Source organism: Pezoporus flaviventris, unplaced genomic scaffold (assembly GCF_033815535.1).
Source record: "Pezoporus flaviventris isolate CSIRO_AGI_PZ_B2104156 unplaced genomic scaffold, CSIRO_AGI_Pfla_v1 ptg000132l, whole genome shotgun sequence".
Taxonomy (NCBI): Eukaryota; Metazoa; Chordata; class Aves; order Psittaciformes; family Psittacidae; genus Pezoporus; species Pezoporus flaviventris.
In genome coordinates, this window is record NW_026892680.1 from 1488070 (window position 1) to 1510710 (window position 22641).

Below are 22641 nucleotides of genomic sequence, written 5' to 3' on the forward strand. Positions count from 1 at the left end.
TCCAGAAGAGCCTGGGTACCAGTGGTGTCATTTGTAAAACTTCAGCTTTGTTACAGAGGGGTTTCTGGGATCTTGAGCTGGAGAAGAAAGCACTGAGAATGTCTCTAACCCCTAGTGGATCCAGTTAACCAGCTCGCCGCTTCCCTTGCTGTGGTTGTGTAACATTATCTAGGTGTTCCTGCTCCGGCAGGGGGATTGGACTAGATGATCTTTCGAGGTCCCTTCCAATCTCTAGCATTCTGTGTCTGTGTTGTAAGTACCAGTGTAACGTACTGTTTTGGAGCAGGGACTGTCCTCAGAGTGGTACAGCTGTGAGGTGTCCAGTGCGGTGGGATCCTTCCTTGCTTCTTTTTCCTCTAAGGATGGTACCCTTGCCTCCTAGCTTTTATTTGGTCCTTACTAGTTCAGCCTGTGTCTGCCCACTGTCTCGGCTGTGGTACATTGGCCGTGGGGCCTCCCAGCTTGCCACAAAACCAGCTAAATCTTGACCCAAAAGGAAAGCAAGAGTGTGTTTAAACTCAGTGTTGCATTTGAGCCTTCATCTCCCCATTACACGCCAGGGTTTCTTCATGAGCTTGGACAAGCTGTTGCAGAATGGAAGGACCAGAAGAGGCATCGTAGGGTAGAGATAACGAGTGCGAGGGCATATGCACAGTATCTGAAGGGGACTACAAGGATGCTGGAGAGGGACTCTTCATCAGGGACTGCAGCGACAGGACAAGGGGTGATGGGTTCAGGCTGAAACAGGGCAAGTTCAGGTTAGATCTAAGGCAGAAGCTCTTCCCTGGGAGGGTGCTGAGGCGCTGGCACAGGGTGCCCAGAGAAGCTGTGGCTGCCCCATCCCTGGCAGCGCTCAAGGCCAGGTTGGACACAGGGGCTTGGAGCAAGCTGCTCTAGTGGAAGGTGTCCCTGCCCGTGGCAGGGGTTGGAGCTGAGTGAGCTTTAAGGTGCCTTCCAACCCAAACCATTCTGTGACTCTGGCTTTCATTTCTGATGGGCAGAAATGAAATCCTCGGATTTCAGTGGAAGTGAATGATGCGAAGGGAGAAGCTGCTGGCGGTAACAGTCGCACATCAGCCAGTTTCATGTGTCATCGCACTTTTCATTTTAATGCAGATTCCTAGATAGCCATGAACCCCCAGTCAGAGGAACGAGCACATGATTATATAAAGAAATACAGCAGTAATGCTGGGCTTTTCTTTTTCAGAGGCTAATTGTGCTAATTTGCTTGAGACACAATTATCTCAATGGGATTGATTTGTTTAATTAACTCGGGATGCCTGCAGGTTAAATAGTGAGTATAAATAGAAGGACAGTGGGGAATGCATGGCTGATGTTTGTATTGCAGGAGGATTGACTCATATGTAAATGAAGCGCTGCAAGCCTGCCAGGCTAACCTAGTTCTGGGGTGGTTTCTAGATACAAAAACATCTCTTGCACTGTCATGCATAACACGGGGCTCCTACACTCGGGAATAAGTTGGTGAGGAGTGTACACTGTAGTACTAACGGCAGAAACACCTTGCTCCTGTTGTAAATGCCTTGCACGGGAGCGCTTTTGTGAGCACTGCAAAGTGATGGGGGCTGAAGGGCGCGGCTTGTGCTGGACCAGTGCAATGGCACTGCCCTGCTGTAACCCAGCAGCTTCTTCGTGTGTCAGCCCTCTTGTGAGGCGTCGGCGCCGTTTCTTGTTCCAAACGTTGCAAAGGCCACTTCTGAGCCGTGGACACAGCTACCCTTTATCTAGCATCCTCCGGCTCAAGACTCAAACCAAAGCTGCGTATGCTCCCTTCTTCTCAGCTTCCTCTACCTCGCTGTGTGGACGTAGCACTCTGCACTTCTGCAGAGGATTGGGTGTCCTAATGGACTAGCACTGCAGCCTCTGTGTGTGCCCTCTGCCTACTGCTTGTGGGGGCTCTACCTGATACTTTAACATGTGCTTTGTCCTAAGGTGAACAGTTATGTTGAAGCCCCAGAAGGGAAGTTCTGAGCCTTTTCAGTTAGTTTGGTCCTGTCTGACTTTGGTGTTGCAAAAACCTTGCATCCTGCAAATGCTATTGAGGACAGGTGGGTGTTTCTGATCTCTTCCCTGCCTCAAGTAAATTACTCATTGTCATGAGCTTGGAAGGACTGTAGGCTTTCTCTGAGGCTTTCTGAGCTCTTCATTAGAGCTTGTGGCAAAATAATGGGCAACCTGAGTGCTGAATGCAAGGAAGATAAAACAAGAGCGCCGGAGGCCTGCCACAGAACCCAACCAACCAAACACATTTCCTTTTAGCAGCTTGGAGTGCATTGCTCTTCCAGAGATGCCCTGGCTCCTGCAGGAGGAGAGTGGAGGGGAGCACTGTAGTCTTCACAGTTCTCTAATACCTGTGCTGATTTCCCCATCTCCTGTTAGTGTGGCTGTTCCAAACTTCCTCTCTTACTGTACAGAAGTCTGCCTTTGTCCTGGGTTATTCTTGTCCCCGTTCTCTGAACCTGTTCCTCCATCTGCTGTCTCAAGACGAGATCAGATGGTAAGAGCTGAACACAGCACTGATGGAGAACACGCTGCTGATGTATGCTGTGGCACACCAGCGTTGTTGGTTGTCTCCTGTAGACAATCATGTGAATGCTTTCCTCTTCAAAAGGGGAAGGAGGATATCTGGAAGCCGTATCTGTGTGCATCCAGTACTGCTTTCCATTGGTTTGCCAAAGACTCGATTCAAGCATTGAGTTGCTCCAGAGCTGTTAAAGCCAACAACCAGTCCTGAGTGCTTCGTGCTTCTCATTTAAATGCACTTGGATTGTTATTGATCCACAGTGGATTTAATTCGCCCCTTGGCCTGGCCTTGCCTGGCTCATCTGCAGTTCCTTCCAGTTCTGCCCTGGCTTTGACCAACTCTAAGTAACTTTGTCACGTGTGGGTTTTACTGTTCAGGTGTTTGGGGGAAGAGGAGAGGAGGTGTTGCCTTCATGTCTTGCTGTGCTTCAAGAACATAGAAATACTGCCATCCCAGTCCAGAGCTGAGGGCATCCCGTCTTTTTTGCCTTATTGCAAGCTCTTTCTTTTGTTCTCGTGTATTTCTTGTGTCTCTGCTGCTTTCTAATCTGTATAAATGCTCTCCCTCATAAACCTCAAATTGTTCACTAGTGTAAAAGGATTTAGTCAAATATTGTTTGCAAGTCCAATTCCCAGCCTTTTTAAATACATATGTATGGATTTGAAGCCATGCAAGCCAAAAAGAGCTCGTGAGCAGCAAAGAGGAAAGCATGGAAGCGTGTATCTGCTGGAGAAACCACATCAGAAAGCCAAGTTACGTGCACCAAGGCTATAGCTCTTCCTCCTCCAGGACACTGTTGCTGCAGCCTTTGTGTTGCTTGTTGTGATATCCCAATCATTCATATAGGATCAGTTCATTCCGAATGCAGAGAACTGCTCTGGCTTTCAGTGCCGGTAATCGTCCTGCCCTGTTATTGTCAACTTGGAGAGTTGTGGTTTGAGTTTCTTGAGGGGGACGTTGGTTCCTGTAGCAGGTCCCTCTGCTTTTCCATCATAGAATCATGGAATGGTTGGAAGGGACCTTAAAGCTCATCCAGCTCCAGCCCCTGCCACGGGCAGGGACACCTCACACCTAGACAGTGTCACCCAAGCGCCTGTGTCCAACCTGGCCTTGAGCCCTGCCAGGGATGGGGCAGCCACAGCTTCTCTGGGCACCCTGTGCCAGCACCTCAGCACCCTCACAGGGAAGAGCTTCTGCCTTAGATCTAACCTGAGCTTGCCCTGCCTTCTGCTGAAAAGATTGCCTTTCCATACATGTCACTTGTTTTAGACAGCTTATGGAAGCATTGGAGCCCTAGAAGCAACGTCATACTTGTTCCCCATCTTCCTGTGAGCCTGCTGTGAGTGCTGTTACTCTGCTGTCAAGACAGAGGCTTCAACCCTCTGGTGTTTGACGCTGGTTTGCCCCAGCCTGTAAGTGTATGTTTCTGTCCTGCCTGTGAAGTGGGGTGTATCAGGCCTTTGAGTAGAGCTAAGCTGAGTAATGCCAGTGTAGGGAGCCTTGTAACTCGCAGCAGTGATTTCCCATCGTGTGCTTCTTGGGAGGGGTCTGATTTCCTTTCACCCATTGGGTTAGTGTCCGATGGCAACATCTGAGGGTGACTTGAGCTCTGCTGAGGGAAGCATTACAAAGGAACTTTTGGGAAGTTGCTTTGAAGCTCAGGAGTTAAAGAACAGCAACTGTTCCTCCCAAGACGCCGTTTCTGACCCGGTTATGTAGATTTCACTCCTAAGGCTTCATTGAAGTAAACCAGTTTTGGTTCTGCCTTAAAAGCACTGTGGGAAAAGGTCTGCGTGTTTTGTTTGTTTTCTTTTAATCTGTTACAGCACTGAAGTATTAAATAACTTAATACTGCAAGAGCTTATTCTTTCCAGTCCATGGCTTGCTCTGAGAAGTGAATATCCCTCCTCAGAGGCACTTGGAGAACGATGCTACCCAGATGTGCAGGGATGCACGCACCCCAACAGCGCTGTGAGTTCAACTTTGAGAGCCTCGGGGGGGGTATGATTTTGGAGGGGACACACTGGTAGATCATAGTATGTTAGCATGGGCCAGGTAAGGAGAGGTGATTATGAAAGACCCATTAACTGCTTTAGAGGAAGTTAACTTAAAGTGGGAATTGGTGCTTCCCTTGGAGTTGGAGCCTCATGGTGATGCAGCTGGATGGAGCAGCAGGTTACATGTGCTGCAGGGACTGCTTGGGACAAGGCGTGGATGGGACAAAGATGGACTTAAGGAGTATGGTGGTTGGAATTGTGGGTCCATTCTCCAAAGGTCCTTCCGGGCGCTGGTATGGAACGGTCAAAACCCATCAGGAATGTGAATGAAAACCCAGAAGAAACAAGTCAGAACAAGGATGGTCTGGAGAAGGCGTTGCCGCTTTTGAAGTAACCCATGCAGAGCCCCAGCTGTCTCTTTAGTGCAGAAATACCTTTTTTTCTTCTGGTATTGTAGAAAGCCACATCTTAAAGTAAAGCTATATTTGACTTGCTTTTGTCTTTATGTTGTTGGCATTGAGTTACCTGCTTATCGGACACATGCTTGCCACGCAGGCCATCCAGGGTGCCACCGAGGGATGGTGTCCTTGAAGGACGTTTTCCACCTGGTCCTAAAAATAATACATTCCTAACTGGAGAATGCATCTATTCGTGTTACTTTAAGATTTACATCTTCTCTTTCCCTCTGATGCCCTCAGTGAAGTGCAGAAAATAGGTTGACAGAAAGGCTGACTATCAAATTAAATCTGTGCATGTTTTAAATAACTTTTCACATTGAATCTCTGGAGGTTTTTATCCCTGGATCTGCAGAAATGTCACTAGAACTTATCTTAGTCCAAGATTTTAGCAGGGTGAAATCTCAGAAGCGTGTGCATACATTCCCTTCACCCTCTTTTTTTCCCAGTCCTGTGCCAAGTTGTGCCTCTTCCCCCTTCCCTCGGGTGGCCTTTCCTGGTGCTACCTGCTCGGATGAGTTCAGGCTCGGGATGCAGGGGCACATCTGCTTCCATCAGCCAGCTGTTACTCCTGGATGCGGATGGGGTTTTGTTTGCCGTAAACCAACTTGTGGCTGGTTTGTAGAGACTGGAGGAGCTTCTTAGCACTCCATAATGTGCTGTGCAAGGGGAGGTGGGCACAGTTCGGAATAACTAGCTCAAAGTAGGACAAAGCTGTTTTTCCTGGGAAAACTTGCTCTATTTTGCATCTGTTTCGTTTGAGTGATGAGTGGGGGGGGGGGGAGGAAAAAAAAAGAAATCATGATTTTTGCTCTTAATTCTGTCAATTCCTGCAATGTTCAGGGAAAAATGTGAATCGAATTTACAAGATTATTGCAGATTATGCAGTGGCCCCGTATCTGTGAGCGGTTCAGGGAGGAAAGTCACTGTTGTACTGTCACTTAAATATGATATGAGAGAGAGACATTTCCCTCCCCTGCTTCCTGCCTCCTTTTATGTGCTTTGCAGCGTGAATATACTAACATCTAGTTGAAAGTGATTTTCGTCACCTAGGCCTTCTCCTGCGCATCTACCTCGGAAGCAATGCATGCATCTCAGCGATGTGTGTTTGTTTAATCTAAGGAAGAGCAAAACTGGTTCAGGTGACCGCAGAGGCAGCCACAATTGCTTGCCTGAGAAGATGATGGCCTGCCTTTGTTCATCTCACCTTTAAGGTGTTTCGTAATCACTTTTCCCCAGATCCAAAAGATAATTTCCTAGGAGATGATACTTACATGCAAATAGTGTGTGAATTAAGCTTACTCCAGTCACCTTGTGCTGCGACAAAGGGAGAGGAGGAAAATGGATGGTGGTCCTTGTTCTGCAGCCTGTTGAGGGCCCTTGACTTGCCTGAAGGCAAATCAACAAAATGAATAGGTACAAAAGAGTAGAAATGATTTCTTCTTTCCCCCCCTTAGCGCCTCGCCACTTCTGGTTTTACAGCGATGTGATGGAACTGTTGTTTTTGAGTGTTAAATAATATACATACTTACATAAGAACAAGCTCGATCCCTTTTGTGGGAGTGGTACTGTGTGTTAGGATTTGCTCAGACACATGACAGCAGCTCTCAGGGATGCTGAGCTTCTTGCCCAGTTTCTTCTCGCAGTGCTGCCCAGTGGGAAAGGCCGGATGCTCCGTGGGGCAGGAGGAGCAGCTCGGGCGCGTGCTGCCTGCTCTTGGGCTTCTGCTCCTGTTGTGGCCTAACAGCACCCGCGGCACTCTGGTATGTTCTGACTGGGGTGGTTTGGTGTGGGTGGGCAGCAGCAGCAGCGTTGGGGGGGGTTCAGCGGGGTGGGTGGCTTTGGTGTCTGTGTTCAGTACAGTTCAGTACAGCAGGGAAGCGTTGCATCTTTGCTGTTCGCCTTGCAGGAAGTTTTCCCCTTCCCCTTGTTTTGTGCCGTTTCAGCTCCCTCGTTGCAGCGTGCTTTCGTGTCGCCTTGTCCTCGTTGGCAGTGCGTTGTAGCCTATCCAGAAACCAAATGGCATCTGGTCCCGAAACAGCTGGTACTGGTTAGTTATTGATTATAACATGGAAAGGCTTAACTGAACTTCCTGCTGTTGCGGTCTGTGCCCTGAGGATTCCGGAGTTTAGGCTTCTGACCATACCAGCTCATTTCACCAGGCTCCTGACTGCATTAGCCCCCTTGGCCATCACTAGAGACAAGAGGGTGCTTTTCTTTAGGGCAGCTCAGCAGGAGCTGGACTTCGGTGCTCTGGCTTGCTTCCTTTTCTGGAAGTTTTTGTTTCCCCTCATTTTTTTGTTGTTTCCAAATTGTCTCCATAGGAAACCAAGGGAGAGGAGCCAGCCAAGTTGGCGGTGGTATCAGGTGGCGTGGTTGCACCTACAGTTCTCAAGTAGGACATCTTTGGAGGGCAGTAGTGAAGGCATTGGCCTGAAGCCTTAGTTTGCCCGGAGCAAAAGGCTTTTTACAGCCTGGAAGGAGCGCTTGCGTCTTAAAGAAACCTACGCCTGCTCTTCTTGCTTTTCTGAATGCAGCAGGCCTGTGTGTATTGCTGGAGATACGAGATCGGCTCTCAAATCTCCACTCTGGTTAGAGTAGAATACAAGTTGAAACTACCCATAGCCAAATAGGGCGCAGAAAGTAACAGGCATCACTTAGTGCTTTCAGCGAAGTGATTGCTAGCATATGAGCATCTGTATAGACACAGATCCCTCCTGTGCTGCTAACAGCTGTTGATGGGTGTTTTCTATCATATTAGAAACTGCTTTAAAACATTCTGCTGCATGGGAGCCCCAAATGTTCTTGTAGGTATTTCTTTCCCAAGCCAACTGGCAAGCTGGAGCGAAGAGCATTTGCGAGAGCTTGCAACCCCAGGAGCTTGAGGTTGCTGCAACCTCATGCATTTGAAAAGATGGGGAGACCTGTGCCTGACACAGCTTGGACAGGTACTGTTAAACCAGACAAAAATGAAATGAGAGGTTGCTGATGGAGTGTTTCACCTATGATGTCATGTCTTTGAGTCAAAGCCTAGCAACTTGGACATGGGTTGTAGCTGGCTGATAGAAACTCGTTCCATACGAGGCTGTCTTCATAGGGAATAGAAGTAATGCAGTGTAAGTCTGTGACCCCTTCTGCTGAGCGAGCAACTGGGCTTGGAGCAAGCTGCTCCAGTGGAAGGTGTCCCTGCCCGTGGCAGGGGTTGGAACTAGGTGAGCTTTAAGGTCCTTTCCAACCCAACCCATTCTAGGATTCTGTTCTGTGATTCTAGGGCACAAGGGCCCTGCCTGGGCAGCACTGCCTCTTAGGGCTGCTCTCCACTCTGAAACCAATCACTGCGGACTTGCTGAGCAGCAAAGACAGACTTCTCTCTGTAGTGGTCACTTCTTGGTTTTGAGGGTGGGAAGGGCGGTTTTAACTTTGTGTTGGTGGAATGTACTTTTGAATTACTGTTAAAACAATATCGTAGGAAAAGTGTTTGTATATTTACGGGAGAAAGGAGCTATTTTAGGCAGTTCTCTGAGGCGAACGCGCTTGTCAAAGAATTTATGATTCGAGTCGTGGTCCTTCTGAATGCATTTGACATGATGGTTATTCACTCGTACCGTTTGTTCCCTGCCTCGTTGTATAAGTTAGCCAGCCCCTCTAGGGTTACCTTTACTTTTGTTTGCATTAGAAATTGCACCATGAAGAATGTTCTCCTCGGCTTGCCTGCTGCCAAGCCAAGAGCTGTAAATAAAGTGGCTTTTAATTGAAGTACAGGAGAACCACAGAATCGTTATAATGAATGTACCCTCTGGTTTGCCTTTATGTTACCACTTGCCTTATTTTTGTACAGTGAACCAAGTTTCTCTTCCTCCTCGTTCTGCTTAACTTGAAATAGTGACTTCTTGCTGAACCAAGCGCTCCAGAGCTCTTGACCTTTATACCCTTCTGAATAAGTGAATGGTGCCAGGAAGGGTAGGTGAGGCTGTTTGTTTGCCTTCCGTCTTTTAACACAGAATTCACTTATGGAGAAGGACACTTTCAGATAGGAGTAAGGAAAAGGTATATGGTGGGGAAGCATCCATGTGAGCACCTTGTGATCTGCAGGCAGATGTTACAGGGACGTGGTTTGCTGCTTTTGACTGGGAGGGCGGGCACATGTTGCCACTTGTGTTTTAATGGAATTCTCCATCTGCTGTCTAGCCAAATCTCCTTCTGAACAGGAAAGTTTTGTGCCAAATGTGACATCAAATCAAGAGAACGGAGGTGGGGGGTGTTTTCTTTCGGTACTTTGTAAATGTTAAACCCCGATGTGTCTGTGAGGGTGGGCAAATCCAGGTCTTTTTCTGTAGCTGGTTCTTGGCTTTTTTTAAACCAGCAAATCCATCTCATTCCACTTGGTTGTTAATTTGGAAACACATAGGCAGGAATTCTCCCTATCTGTAAACAGCTGCTTTGTTGGGGTTTCTTGGGGAACTCGGTATCATCTGCTTTATTCATGGAGTTCTCATCACAGACTACTTCATGTGTTGGATTCCTGCCTCTTGTGCCCAAGGTTATTTTTACCCTTTTTGCAAAGGCTGGTGCTGTGCCACTGAATAGATTCTTTAATAGGTCTTTTTTTTTTTTTCCCTCTCATTGTTCAGGAGATGCAGTGGTTGTGTCATCCATTCTTAAGAGTTGGAATTCATCACTCGCATGCGCTTCGCTCTGATCCTCTGCACTGATGATGATCTTTGGTTTTCTGAATCTGTTTATTGACGTGGTGCATTTGGGGGTTCAGATGTGCCAGTCGTGAATCATCCATCGTCCCGTGGATGCCTTTGGTTTCCTTTCAAAGCACCTGGGGGCAGAACTCTTTTCTTGCTACTTCATGAGACTTAGGAGTAGGAGCCATGAGGATCTTGCCTTCCCCTTGCTTATTAGAAGCAAAGCTAATGCTATAACAGCCTTGTGAGGCCACAGTTATCCATCTACGGCAGTCCATTAGGCATGGGAATGGAGTCAAAAGCCTCTGTTGTGTCGGGGTTTTCTGTCTTATTTAAGGTCTTTCCGTTTGGGACTTTCCGAAAGACATGAACCCACTGGAAATGGTGATGTTCTCAAGTCCAGACCAGGTTCCTTCTGATACTAACCTGGTACTCGTGAGACAGCTTGTTTGAGGATGTAGCTACAAGGGAAATAGAACGGAGCCTACTGCCTTGCTAAAGATTTTATTGTTGTTGAGCAGCATCTTCTTGTTAAGAGCCTGTAAGAAGCTGAGAAACAGAAGCGAGATCTGCAAGAAGGTGGTGATGGTGATTTAAAGTAGCTGAAAATGCTCCGTTCATACGAACCAGAAACCTCTTGCTGACTCTGTGTCCTGTGCTTGGGGGCATATAAGATGTGCCAGTCTCGGCAAGATGAAGACCTACGAGCGTTCCCAAATCTCATGGTCTTCAATGAACTCATCAGGAGCCTCATGTTAGAGAGGGCTGAGATCTGTTTGTTTCAGGATTTCATGTCTTAAGTAGTCCTGTGTTGTTGAGAGAAGGTTCTTACCCACATGGGTTTCACTGCAAGGTACATCTTTCAGTTCAGGACTTCATAGTCCAGACTAACGAATAAATCATCCAAATCTCATCTTCAGGTTCTCCTGACAGGAGCAGGCATACCTATTGGAAATGAGGATGTAATTGTTTATCAGATGGTTCTCCAGGACCGTGGTCCGTAATTGTATCCTGGTTTGCTGGTGAGCACAGAGGCATGGAGTGCCTCACCACCACCAGTGCACGAAGCACACCAGGGCTGTTTTTTCTCTTACAAAAACCCAGGAAGGTTGTCTCCATCCATCAGCAGCTCCTGATGTATCCGTGGCCTGAAATAGGTCATGACTGGAGGAAAGTGACTCCAAAACACACCTGAATGGGAGAGCAGCCTCTGGGTTGTGGCTTCTGCTAGCACACCAGGGATAAAGAGAAGCTGGGGACACCAGCCTGATGCTCCTCTGCTTTCAGGTGTCGTTTGCATTGTGCAAAACCTCTGTGCTAGTATTTGAGAGACCGTTCCCTTATTGATCAGACCATTATCTGCGTGTCAGTGGGCTGGCTCAAGAGCAGGTCTCTGGGGAATGATGGCTCGGACTTGCACAGCTTCAGGAGGCGTCTAGAAGTTTGCTGGTTCGATCATAGGTCTCCCTGTGATCCCAGCACCATCAGTGCTGGAAGGGCCCTCGGGACCTCATCCCGTCCAAGCCCTGCCAAGGCAGGGCCACCCAGAGCAGGGCACCCAGGAACGTGTCCAGGCGGGGTTGGGATGGCTCCAGAGAGGGAGACTCCACAACCCGCCCCCCCCCCCCCCCCCCCGGGCAGCCTGTGCCAGGGCTCTGCCACCCTCACGTAAAGAAGTTCTTCCTCGTGTTGAGGTGACTCTTGTTGTGATGGGAGATCCTTTGTACCATCCCTCTGGCAAGGGCAGGAGATCTCAAAGGAATGGGGCTTTCCGTTTCCACTTCGGCCTTGCAGAGCTCAGTGCCTGGAGTTAATGAGGTTACAACTGAAACTTCCAGTGTGCAAAGGAATTTCAGCCCGTAGCTGAGCCTGGACCTGGTGTCATGGTTTAACCTCAGCCAGCAAGTAAGTACTGCATAGCTGCTCGCCCATTCCCCTCCTAACGCTGGAAAGAGAGCTGGAAAAAGGTCAGACACACAGGTTGAGATAGGAATAGTTTGATAACTGAAATGAAAATGCAGTAATAATAATAATTGTAATTAAAAGGGGGATAACAAAAAGAGAGAGGAATAAACCCCAAGAAAAACAAGCGATGCACAGCACAATTGCTCACTATCCACTGACCAATGCCCAGCTCATGCCTAGCAGTGATCAGCACCTCCCATCTGACTCCCCCCAGTTTTCCTATACTGCACATGGTGTTCTGCAGTCTGGAATACCCCTTTGGCTGGCTCAGGTCAGCTCTCCCGGCTCTGCTTCTTCCCAGCTGCTTGTGCCCCTCCTTGCTGGCAGAGCATGGGAAGCTGAAATGTCCTTGACTTAGGGTAAGCATTACTTAGCAACAACTAAAACATGGGTGTGTTATCAGCCTTGTTCTCAGGCTAAAGCCAAAGCACAGCCCTGCACCAGCTACTGGGAAGCAAAATTAACTCCATCGCAGCCAAAACCAGGGTCAAACTCAGACACTGATGATGGAAAGAGAGATGCAGCTTTCGGGATAGCTGGGGATTACTGAAAGTATACCAGCGGGAAGTATGGCAGCAGAGAGACTTGTGAATCTTGCATTACCAGAGACATGAGCACAGGGGAAAATGAGGTAAGGAATTCCTTGAGGAAAACTGCCCTGTAGGAGAACGAAGGTGCAAATCAAATTCCTAGCAGGAATCTCAATATTTAAAAGATGAAATTAAAGCATTTAGGCCCGGGGCACACATCCCTTTTCAGAGATAATCTCTATCCATCTGTGTTGCTACATTGCCTCGTACAGCATCGGATGCACAGACTGGGTTTTGTAGCTTGAATGTGCAGCCCGGGAATGCTAAGGACATGGCAGAGACCAGAACTCTTCCAATTATCTTCAATCTCATGCAGTTATCTGTTATCCAGGAGCCTTGTCTCCGAATGTCCCAAAAAGATAATTGGATTTAAAAAGAAAATGTATTTCTTTCTTAGGTGGGACTCTTGCCTATTAAAAAAGGCAAGCATTGTTTTGCACAAGCCAGCATCACATTACTGTTGTTCTGACCTGATTTCAGGCATCTGAAGGAAAACAAATGTTTGCACATTAGGTGTTTGGAGGCAAGCTTACCTCCCATACACAGTGCCTGCATTATATATTATATGTCCTTCTTAGTGCCTTTTAACTCCAGCATCCTGGCCTGTATCAGCACCAGTGTGGCAGCAGGGCCAGGGCAGTGACTGTGCCTCTGCACTGGGCACTGGTGAGGCTGCACCTCGAATCCTGTGTTCAGTTCTGGACCCCTCACTACAAGAGAAACTTTGAGGTGCTGGAGCAGGGCCAGAGAAGGGCACTGGAGCTGGTGCAGGGCCTGGAGCCCAAGTGTGATGGGGAATGGCTGAGGGACCTGGGGGGTTCAGTGTGGAGAGGAGAAGGCTCAGGGGGGACCTTATGGCTCCCTACAAGTGCCTGCCAGGAGGATGGAGCCAGGAGGGGCTGGGCTCTGCTCCCAAGGAACAAGGGATGGGACAAGAGGAACCGGCCTCAAGCTGCCCCAGGGCAGGTTTAGATGGAGCTGAGGAACAATTCCTTGCCCAGAGGGTGCTCAGGCATTGGAACAGGCTGCCCAGGGCAGGGCTGCAGTCCCCGTCCCTGCAAGTGTTCACACAGCTTGGAGATGAGGCCTCAGTGCCATGGGTTAGGGGTGGCCTCGACAGGGCTGGGGAGTGGATGGACTGGGTGAGCTTAAAGGGCTTTTCCAGCCTGGTTGATTCCATGATTCTATGGCAGTAAGAACTCTCCACCACAGGATAATGGACACAAATGTAAGGTTGCATATATATTGGAGAAAATCCTTTAACAGTACTGTAGCCCTCCCCGTGAAGTCTCTGCCCGAGATCTTTGTTAGATGAGACAGCTATTGGAGCACTGTCCTCACCTTCCTGCGTGTTGATGCTCTCCTCCTGTGGACGTATTCCTAGGGGAAGGCTGTTCTGGAATGCCGCAGCGTTGTGCTGGGTCAGTCACCGTATGCCTTCTGTTAGCCTTGCTGCTGGGGAGTCCTGCCTCCCAGTCAGTGCAGTGCACGTGTCCCGTGTTCCATTTTTAAGAGAAATCTCTTCAGTAATACTGTTTCAGTTCTCAAGAAAAGTGCCATTAGATCAGATTTCAGTGTCAGTATTCAATAACAACTATACAGGTCATTATTCCAGTAACTTCTGAGGTGCCTGTCTTGCGATGTGACTTACATCAGTGCTAAAAGAACCACAAACGCGTTCCCCCAACAACCCCACCACTCGAAAGGGATAGTTGTGCAGCCTGCACCTAAGTTAAGCACCTGTATGGCGACAGGCCAGGCTGGATGGGGCTTGGAGCAAGCTGCTCTAGTGGAAGGTGTCCCTGCCCGTGGCAGGGGCTTGGGACTGAATGATCTTAAGGTCCTTTCCAACCCAAACCAGTCTGGGATTCTGTAACAATGGTGTTTCCTTAACATGACGGGCTATTGGAGCTAAGTGCAGGCAGAGAAATGAAGGCAAGGTTTGGCGTCCCCGAGCCCTTCAAGCCGTGCACTGGTAATGCCAGCCTTGGCTCCAGAAGCGTGCCACCACGCTTCCTGAATGGGAATATTCTTCATTATGGGAGGGCCTCTTGAAGACTTGTGCCCCTGCCCTGCTGTCCCTCACGTCTGGATGTGTTGGAGCTTTGGGGTTCTTGAGCTGCTTCCTCTGGCAGGAGAGGCTGTAGCACTGCCGGCTCCGGTTTGGCTGGTGTTTGACTCGCTCAGCACATCTGTGATGTCTCTCACCTTTGGTTTCTGCTGCAGTTGGGTTTACCTCCTGTTTTAATTGTGTGTTTAAATCGACTCAGAATCCCACCTTGCTGCTCTTCTGCAGCCCCAAGTTAAGTTTGCCGCTATCTGCGGTGTTGAGGGTTGTTAGAAATGGCATTGTCACTTACATCTTTCAGCCAGTGCCCTGGCTTAGTGGTGGTCTTGGCAGGGCTTGGGGTAATGGTTGGAGTTGCTGATCTTAAAGGTCTTTTCCAACCTGGTTGATCCTCTGATTCATGAAGAAGTTCTCTGTTCACGTTGCTTGTAGCCACAGTTCCTTGGGCAGTTCCCAAGGACGCAGTGGTGGGGAGATCAGCACCCATCCTGCTCCGTTACAGATTACTCTTCCACTCAGATTTCTTGAGTAGATACTGCAGAGAGGCTTGAACCTGCTGCAAGTGAGAAGTGAACAGAAGGGAAACCACGAGTGTCTCAGCACCACCGTCTTCTTTCCAGAATCCTGTCATAAATCAGGTAACGCTGTTCTGAGAATTGCTTGCTTGCTCATTATTGGAAAAGCATTACCTTGTCTTTGTGTCTGTAATTAGCATTTCATCTGGGGTCTAGGGCTTGGTGATAAATGAGTCTTATATGCCATGGGTTCAGTAGATGATGAAAAACTGAAGTCTGTGCTTACCCTTTTCCTATATAAACCAGACCTGAGCAGATCTCTAAGTAGAAACGGTGACAGAAACGATGTGGTCTAAAGGAGGAGGTTGTCTTTATTTCCCCATTTCCTCGTCGGGTGGCTCACAGCCCATGTAAGCAACGCAGTAAATAAATACTTGGTCCAGTCGTGGCCAGGATAAGCCATAGGAAGTCCTTTTATGCATTTCTAAATCAGAGGATAAAAATGCAGCTCCTATAAACTGGCAGGAGAATTAGAGAGTAAGTCTTTAAAAGCATGATCTAGAGCAGCCCAGATTTCCAGATAGCGCGCTCTGAAGCTTAATATCCACATAAAAGAATTGATGCAAAATGGGGATGTAAAAACACCGTGTATCCTCCGTGAGAGGAGTCTTTCAGAGAGAGCAGGCTGATAAGCTGAGGCAAGCTCTGTGAAACGGTGCTGAGGTTCTGTCTGCACTGCTGGCTCGGGGAGTTTGAGATCTTGGGCACCTGAGCACCACTGTGTGTGAATGCACGACGTACCTGAGCCGGCCGGCTGCCAGGCATGTTACCTTGTTTGTTTGAAGGTGGGTAAAAGAGAGGTGTTGGTGGTCTTTTGCAGCCTGTTTGGGGAGATAATTCATAGAGATGGCAGCAGATGGGAAGTCACAGATTTTGGCAGGTCTGATGCCTCAAGAAGAGGAAAGGGAAACGGGTGAGCAGATTTGGGGAGGTTATTCCAGAGGAGAGCCTCAATGGCTCGAATAAATGGGACTTTAGAATACGTCCACTTCTACCTCCTAGCATCCAAAACTATAATGAGGTTCGCTCGGCACAGCTCCACTTGCTTGGAGGGCACCTGTGCATAATTCATGCCAGATTCAGACAAAATTGGGACTTGAAATGAGAGATGGGCTCCCTACTGCAGACCCCCCCAGTTGTTTCTTCACCGTTGAGCAGAGCGCTGTGCCAGGATGCCAGTTGGGTCATGGGGAGATGCAGGCAGAGCCTTTTGGTTCTTGTATTGTCTGGGACAACAATTCAGGCTGGCTTTGTGCTAGAGCTGAAAATGGTATGAGTTAATCAGGCATACACTGGTTTCAGTCGGAAGTGTCACATTCCAGTAATTCCGAAGGATGTCTTGGTCAGCTTGCATGTGAGGTAGAGCCATAGATGGCAGGCAAGTTTATCACCTTGTTCAGAATGTTTCCTGTTCATAATTCCTTGCCAGAAGACCCTGTGGTGTTGCACTGTGCCTGCTATAGAGAAGGCTTCCTCCTGGGTGCTTGTTGGGCACTCTCTGCAAACATCGTCCTGTTGTTCTGCTAAGCAACAAGCTGGCACTTTTGTCCCAGATCAAGCTTTAGCCGTTCATTTATGTTAAAGGCCCTTACCTGAAGGTGCTCTTCTGGTCTCTCCCTCCTCCCCCTTGGTTGGCCACACATTAGAAAGAACAAAAAAGCCCAACCACCCAACCCAACCAAAACAAACACTGGCCAAATCACCTTCCTTGGCCTCCCTGGGAAGGGAAATCATGCCCCTAATCTGTGTTTCCCTGTTTGTGTTTCTCTCGGGTAATTGTTAAGCAGGATGAACTTGCTCCTTGCAGAATGTGTGCTTGCTTTGGCGCTTCTGTATCAAGAAAGTGAGGTGTCCTGCGTGCTGTGTCGCAGGTTGGCAGAATGAGAGAGCGTGGACCTACGCTTAGGGTGGGAAACACCTCGGAAGTGAAGTTAGAAGGGCTGGGAATGGGCATGCTCCAGAATTTAGGTGGTCATCTGAGAGGAAGCGTGGAAGCCAGTTCTTAAAGCCTCAGAGGCTGTGTATCTATCCCTGGCAGTGCTCAAGGCCAGGCTGGACACAGGGGCTTGGAGCAAGCTGCCCCGTCCCTGCCCGTGGCAGGGGTTGGAGCTGGATGAGCTTTAGGGTCCTTTGCAGCCCAAACCAGTCTGGGATTATCTGTACCTGTAGGGTGATGGGGCAAAATGCTCATAGCTTTGCTCCCCCTTTTGGCAACATTGCTATTTTTGCAAGTATTAAATGCCAAACCTGAAGTTCTGTCAAATGTGTGAGTTGTGCCTATTCACTGTCCATCACCTGCAAAATGGAGGCACCATGGTGTTCAAAAGCGTGGTCCTTTCCCCTTTTCTGTGCTACTTCTGCTTACATGGAATCCTAGGAAAGGAAACGGGATTGGCAAATAACTACCTACTCCACAGAAGAGCCTGCCCAAGGGAAAAAGACTTCTACAGGGATGACTAAGAGCTTTTAATGTAATGAAACAGAAATTGCTCATACTAATACCTGAATAAATTCCTCACAAAGTTGAGGAAGGTGCTGAGTGTCAGCGCTCCTTTGGGAGTGGTAAAAGTAATTGTAAAACTGAATGGCGTGGCATTTCCTTACGTAAGGAGCCAAAAGGGCTTAAAGAACCTTGGCTGTATCAGAAAGCAATTTAAAATAGAAGCTAGGGAAAATGGTATCTTTCTGTCACAGTAACAGGAATTCCACCACTGGCTGCATTGGTTTCATATCTTATGTGTTGTAACTATGGGGGTGAGGGGTAAAGGTGTGGTTTTGTTCCCTCAGCCTCCCAAGCCATCCCATTCCTTTCTCAGCCAGAGCAATGCAAGCAAGTTGGATAAATACAAGCAGAGGACGGAGGAATTGAATCCGTCCCGTCGGTCGCTGCAGCTCCACGTGTCTGATGGATGGGATTGTCCCTTCCGCAGGGATCACTGGAAGCAGAGCTCCGCATGCTCTGTGGCTGTCGGCAGACACAGTACAGTGCAAAGGCCAGGCCTGAGTTCATGGGGGTATCCACAGCCCTCCCCGCACAGGACCCGTTCCGACACTGCGGATGCTTCCCTTTGCTCCAGACATGAATATTCACTGGGAGAGCTCTTACGCATCGTGCATCTCCCAGCGCATCCCTGGCACTGCGCAGGAGCCCGTCTGCAGAGCGGTGGGAAGGGCTGGCTTTTCATTCCCCTCCTACTTGCGTGCAGCGCATCTGGAGCCGAGCGGTAGCTGTTGGACTTTCAGCTTTGGCTGCTCGTTCGTTTGGGGTGTTTCTGGGCTGGCAGTGGTGTTTCCTGAGCTGAGGAGTTCAGTCTCCTCAGGGCAGGGATGTTGTGTGAGCATTGGATTGTCAGGCTCTTGGCAGGAGATCTCACCGTGAGGTGTTCTCGACTCTGCCAGCCTGGAAGAATCAGGGCTTAAGATCTCTATAGGCAGTGCTTGCGTGAAGATTTTTCCCTTTCCTTGAGTGATTGGGGAGTTCAGTTGAGAAGAGTGGCTGTTCTCCAGGAATTTTGTGAAGGCAAAGAGTAGTTGGGGGGTGTTTCAAGGAAGCAGGGCTGTTTATTGATGTCATTTCTGGTGGTGATGCTGCCTGAGCAGTTCCAGTCACCTCGTAGCTTAAGGGAGCTGACATTTTGCAGGAGTGTAGGCTTAGGGTAATAGGAACAAGGAAAAGAAGGGCTGGCTGAAGTGTGCTGCAGGAGGACTCCTTTCACTGGATGTTGGATGATGAAATGCCAGAGGAAATTGCTAGTAGATAAATGAAAGCATTGCATGTGGGAGGATGAAGGGGGCTCACAGTGCGGCATATGGCCTGAGGAGTGCTGCACCAGGTGTTCCTGCTCTGAAAGGAGACTTTGTGGTCATCCCGGGGTAAAACGAGTGTCGGAACTCACGAGTGAATGAGCAGAAACCAGCATACAGCATCAGTGTGCCACGGCATAAATGTGGGGTGCTCCCTAGCCTTCAGTACCATGTGTATAGGATGGCTGAGAGGGACTCTTCATCAAGGACTGCAGCCATAGGACAAGGGGTGATGGGTTCAGACTGAAACAGGGCAAGTTCAGGTTAGATCTAAGGCAGAAGCTCTTCCCTGTGAGGGTGCTGAGGCGCTGGCACAGGGTGCCCAGAGAAGCTGTGGCTGCCCCATCCCTGGCAGTGCTCGAGGCCAGGTTGGACAGAGGGGCTTGGAGCAAGCTGCTCTAGTGGAAGTTGTCCCTGCCTGTGGCAGGGGGTTGGTAATGGATGAGCTTTAAGGTCCCTTCCAACCCAAGCCAGTCCGGGATTCCATGATTCTCTGATTTTGGAATGTGTTATCTCTCTGTGCCACAGCATCGCACCTGTAAGATGTGCCATTTGTCAAAGAGATTTTCTCTGGAAATAAGTATCATATAATATTCCTGAGGCATTTCAAAGATGGAGAAATGAGCACATCAAAGTGGCCTTGTGTGCATGAGGAATCCTGTCCTTGGAGAACTGGAATTCCTAGAGGTTTTTTCTAGGAAGGTGCAATCAGAAAGCTGAACATGGACCAGAGAAAGGCAACACAATCATGAACTTGGTGCTTAAGAGAGGACGTCCAGCATGTGCAGAGGCCGTGCTCTGATGTAAATGCCTTAAGTGAATCAGAGTAATGGTACATGAGTGATAATGGTAGTTCTGGTCCTGTCCACTTTTTGTTGCTGGTTTATGCCGGTCACTCTTACGGTCCTTGTTGGTATTGCTTGTTTAATTCAGGTACTCTGTATTGTGCTTTGGTGTCTTATCTTAAGGTGGCTTCCTTTTCCCCTTTTCTGTTCCCAAAAGAATTAAATACTATTTAATCATGAGCAGCCAATTTCGATAACAGGATGCTCTTGGTCACCCTTGTTGTAATGGAAATAATGATACAGTGGAGGCAAATCTTGTGTTTCATTGATTAAAGTAGGTGAGGCTTATTCATTTCATGGGAGGGTTATAGCTGGTGGCTGTGTGTGCTTGGATAAACCAGCAGCGACTGGGCAGGAGAACAGAAATCCCAGATGACCTTTTGTTGTTGTGATTGGTTTTGGGTGTTTGTAAGGGGCTTTTGTGTTCTTTCGGAATCGCATTTTGGATGCTCTCACGGGAAGCCTGAGTTTCCAATTCCAGCTTTTCAGTTAGGGTCTTAATGCCAGGTGATGCAGAAATCCATCCCGTTAAAGTAAATACAGTTCTTCTAGAAGGGTGCATGTTGAACGCTTCAGCAGGTGATGTGTGTATCCTCATCACTGATCTGCATTGTCCTTTTAATACCTAAAATCTGCCACACAGCCATAGCATTGTCCTTGGAAGCACATGGCCTTCTCCAGCCCATGGAGCACCTGCGTGGCATTCCTTGATGTCACTGCTCTTCACAGTGGTTGAGTGGGGCATCGTCATCGGCCAGGCAAAGGTTCTCCTCATCCTCACCTGCCATTAGGCCTTGGAGCAGCAAATGTATTCCCAGCAGAGCCTGAAAGACCTCTGGGAAGTGGCTCCTTAGGTGACGATAGAAGCGCCGTCCCCACGCCGTCGCTGCAGTAGTGTAACCAGCACTGCAGTTTGTGCCATCGCTCCTAGAGCAGCACTGTGTCTTTGTGCTTCTCCTTAAATAAGCCCTGTGAAGGCTCCTGCAGGATTCATTCAGCCTCTGGCTAGAGCCCTTCCTCTCATGTGTTGCACTAACTTGTGGCTAGGTGGGAACTTTGAGCATCTGACCTGTAACTGGAACTTGAGCATCTGACCAACACCGTTTTGAGGTGTGTTGCCTGTAGTTTTACTGCCATCCTCCACTTTACCGCTGGAAAAATAGCTGGTTTAACTTTCAGCCTGAGGCTCTGCTGATCAATACCTTACAAGCACAGTAAAGTTCAAGAAATTGCCTCCATTACTATCTCGAGATGAGAAATTGATTTAGCTTTGTTCTCTCTCTGCTAATTCATCTGCGCTTTACGCTCCCATGAAAGGTATTATGTGCTCCTGATTTTACAGCAGAGTCATCAATCCCGATGAAGAGAGAGGAATTCATGTTGTGGGTATGGGATAGCTGATCTCTGACTTAGCTCTCCGTTTGTAAATGTTGCTGTAGGCTTCACTTCAGCGTTTCCTTGCTGTGCTTTGGTTACATGCAGAATCTAGGGGCTGGGATGGGAGCAAAACTGAACAGAGTGGCAGAGGAACGTAAAATCAAATTGCTTTTTAGTTTAACCCCCAAAAATGAGATGCTGATTGAAATGTGATGAAGGGAATTCAAACCTCACTTGTGAATTGTATGTGGTTTTGCAGTGCTGGGTCCGTTTTCATTATTGCCATCATTTCACTACTTCTGGCCCTAAAACACCCAAAGTTTTATTCTTTAAGTGTGTTATTATGTGTGAGAGCTTTGCACGTCTGCTCATTTACATACAGCTACGTAGGAGTGGTGGTACAGCTCCGATGATGAAGACGCTATAGGGGAAAAGCAGCCAAAACAAGTAAGAAATGCAGGAAGGGGCTTTCCTGGGCATTTATGTTGTTAGCATTCCCATTGTCCATTGGCTTGGCCTCTGTAGGAAGCTCCCAGGGATGGTTTGTCTGCAGAATAGTTTGGCGTTTTTAGGTTTAATTCATTCATTAGCATTCTTTGTTCCAGAAAAAGAGAGCAGAATTGTGTGCTGTGCCTCTGGTCACTGCTCGTGGTACAGCAGTTAGTTTGTAAACGAAATACAAACCTCTTGGCAGGTTCCAAACTGCTGGGTTAAACTGGGGGGTAAATCAGCTTTCTCTTTTGACTCCGCTCGTGTTAAGCCCAGGTATTCCCTGTGCCTCTACGTTACGAAGTGTGAGGCATCCCTGCCTGTGTAGCCGGCCAGCCGGTTCCCCCCACACTGCACTGACTGCTTGTCTGGACTGGAATGGGTTGGTTTCTCTGGGAGGTGGCCTCTCAGAATCCGTATGGAAAGGCGTGGAGAAATGCCGGTGGGCAGTGCCCACTGCTCGCCCCGCATCAGTGGAGCAGGTTACTTGGTTGGAGAAGGTGATCAGGTGTGCCAGACATGACTTACGCTCTGCTTTTCCCAGTCTCATGCTCCATCTGACTTGTGAGAGCCTCCAGGAGGACTTGCTCCATACCATTACCAGGGACTGAAGTAGGACTGGTGGGCCTGGGTCCTCCTTTAAAGCCCTTCTTATAGATGGGGGTGACATCAGCCTTCTTCCAGGCTTATGCGACATCCCCAGCTTCCATAACTCCTCAATGATTATGGAGAGCAGCCTCCCAACAACCTCAGTCAGCTCTTGGGTGTTCAGGGCCTTCCCTAAAAGCCATCTTGGCAGCAGCACCTACAAACCCAAGCGTGTTGTTTTCACTTATGTAACTTCAGATGCCTGCCGTAGATATCTCTTCTGCAGTGGGTGACAACCTGATTATATCTCCCACACCCTCGACTTTCATTAATCCCTCCCTTCCTGATTGCTCTACCTTCTCTTGTTTGTGCAATGCTCCTCATGTAGGTTGCAAGCTCTGGGCCAGCAAATCTCTTCTCCGTGAGAGCATCCAGCTTGTCTCTGGGTTCTGTCCAAGCAGTGCAAGATGCTGCTAAACCTCAGTGGCCTCTGCAGTAGAGGCACAACGTTGTTCTGTTTGTTTCATCACCGTAACCCATTCCTCATTTGCAGCAGGCAAATAAGAAGAGCTGAATAAGAAGAGAAGGCGAATTTACTTGTGTTTCAGTCTGTGATTTGAAGGCCTGGGGATGAATCAATCCCAGAGATTTG

The 22641-nt window shown here is 48.5% G+C and overlaps 1 protein-coding gene across 2 annotated transcripts in view; it reads left to right on the forward strand.

The window, feature by feature from the left end:
• Window positions 1-22641, forward strand: part of TRERF1 (transcriptional regulating factor 1) — a 99805-nt gene that overhangs the window by 46961 nt on the left and 30203 nt on the right. The gene's annotated exons all lie outside the window — the stretch shown is intronic.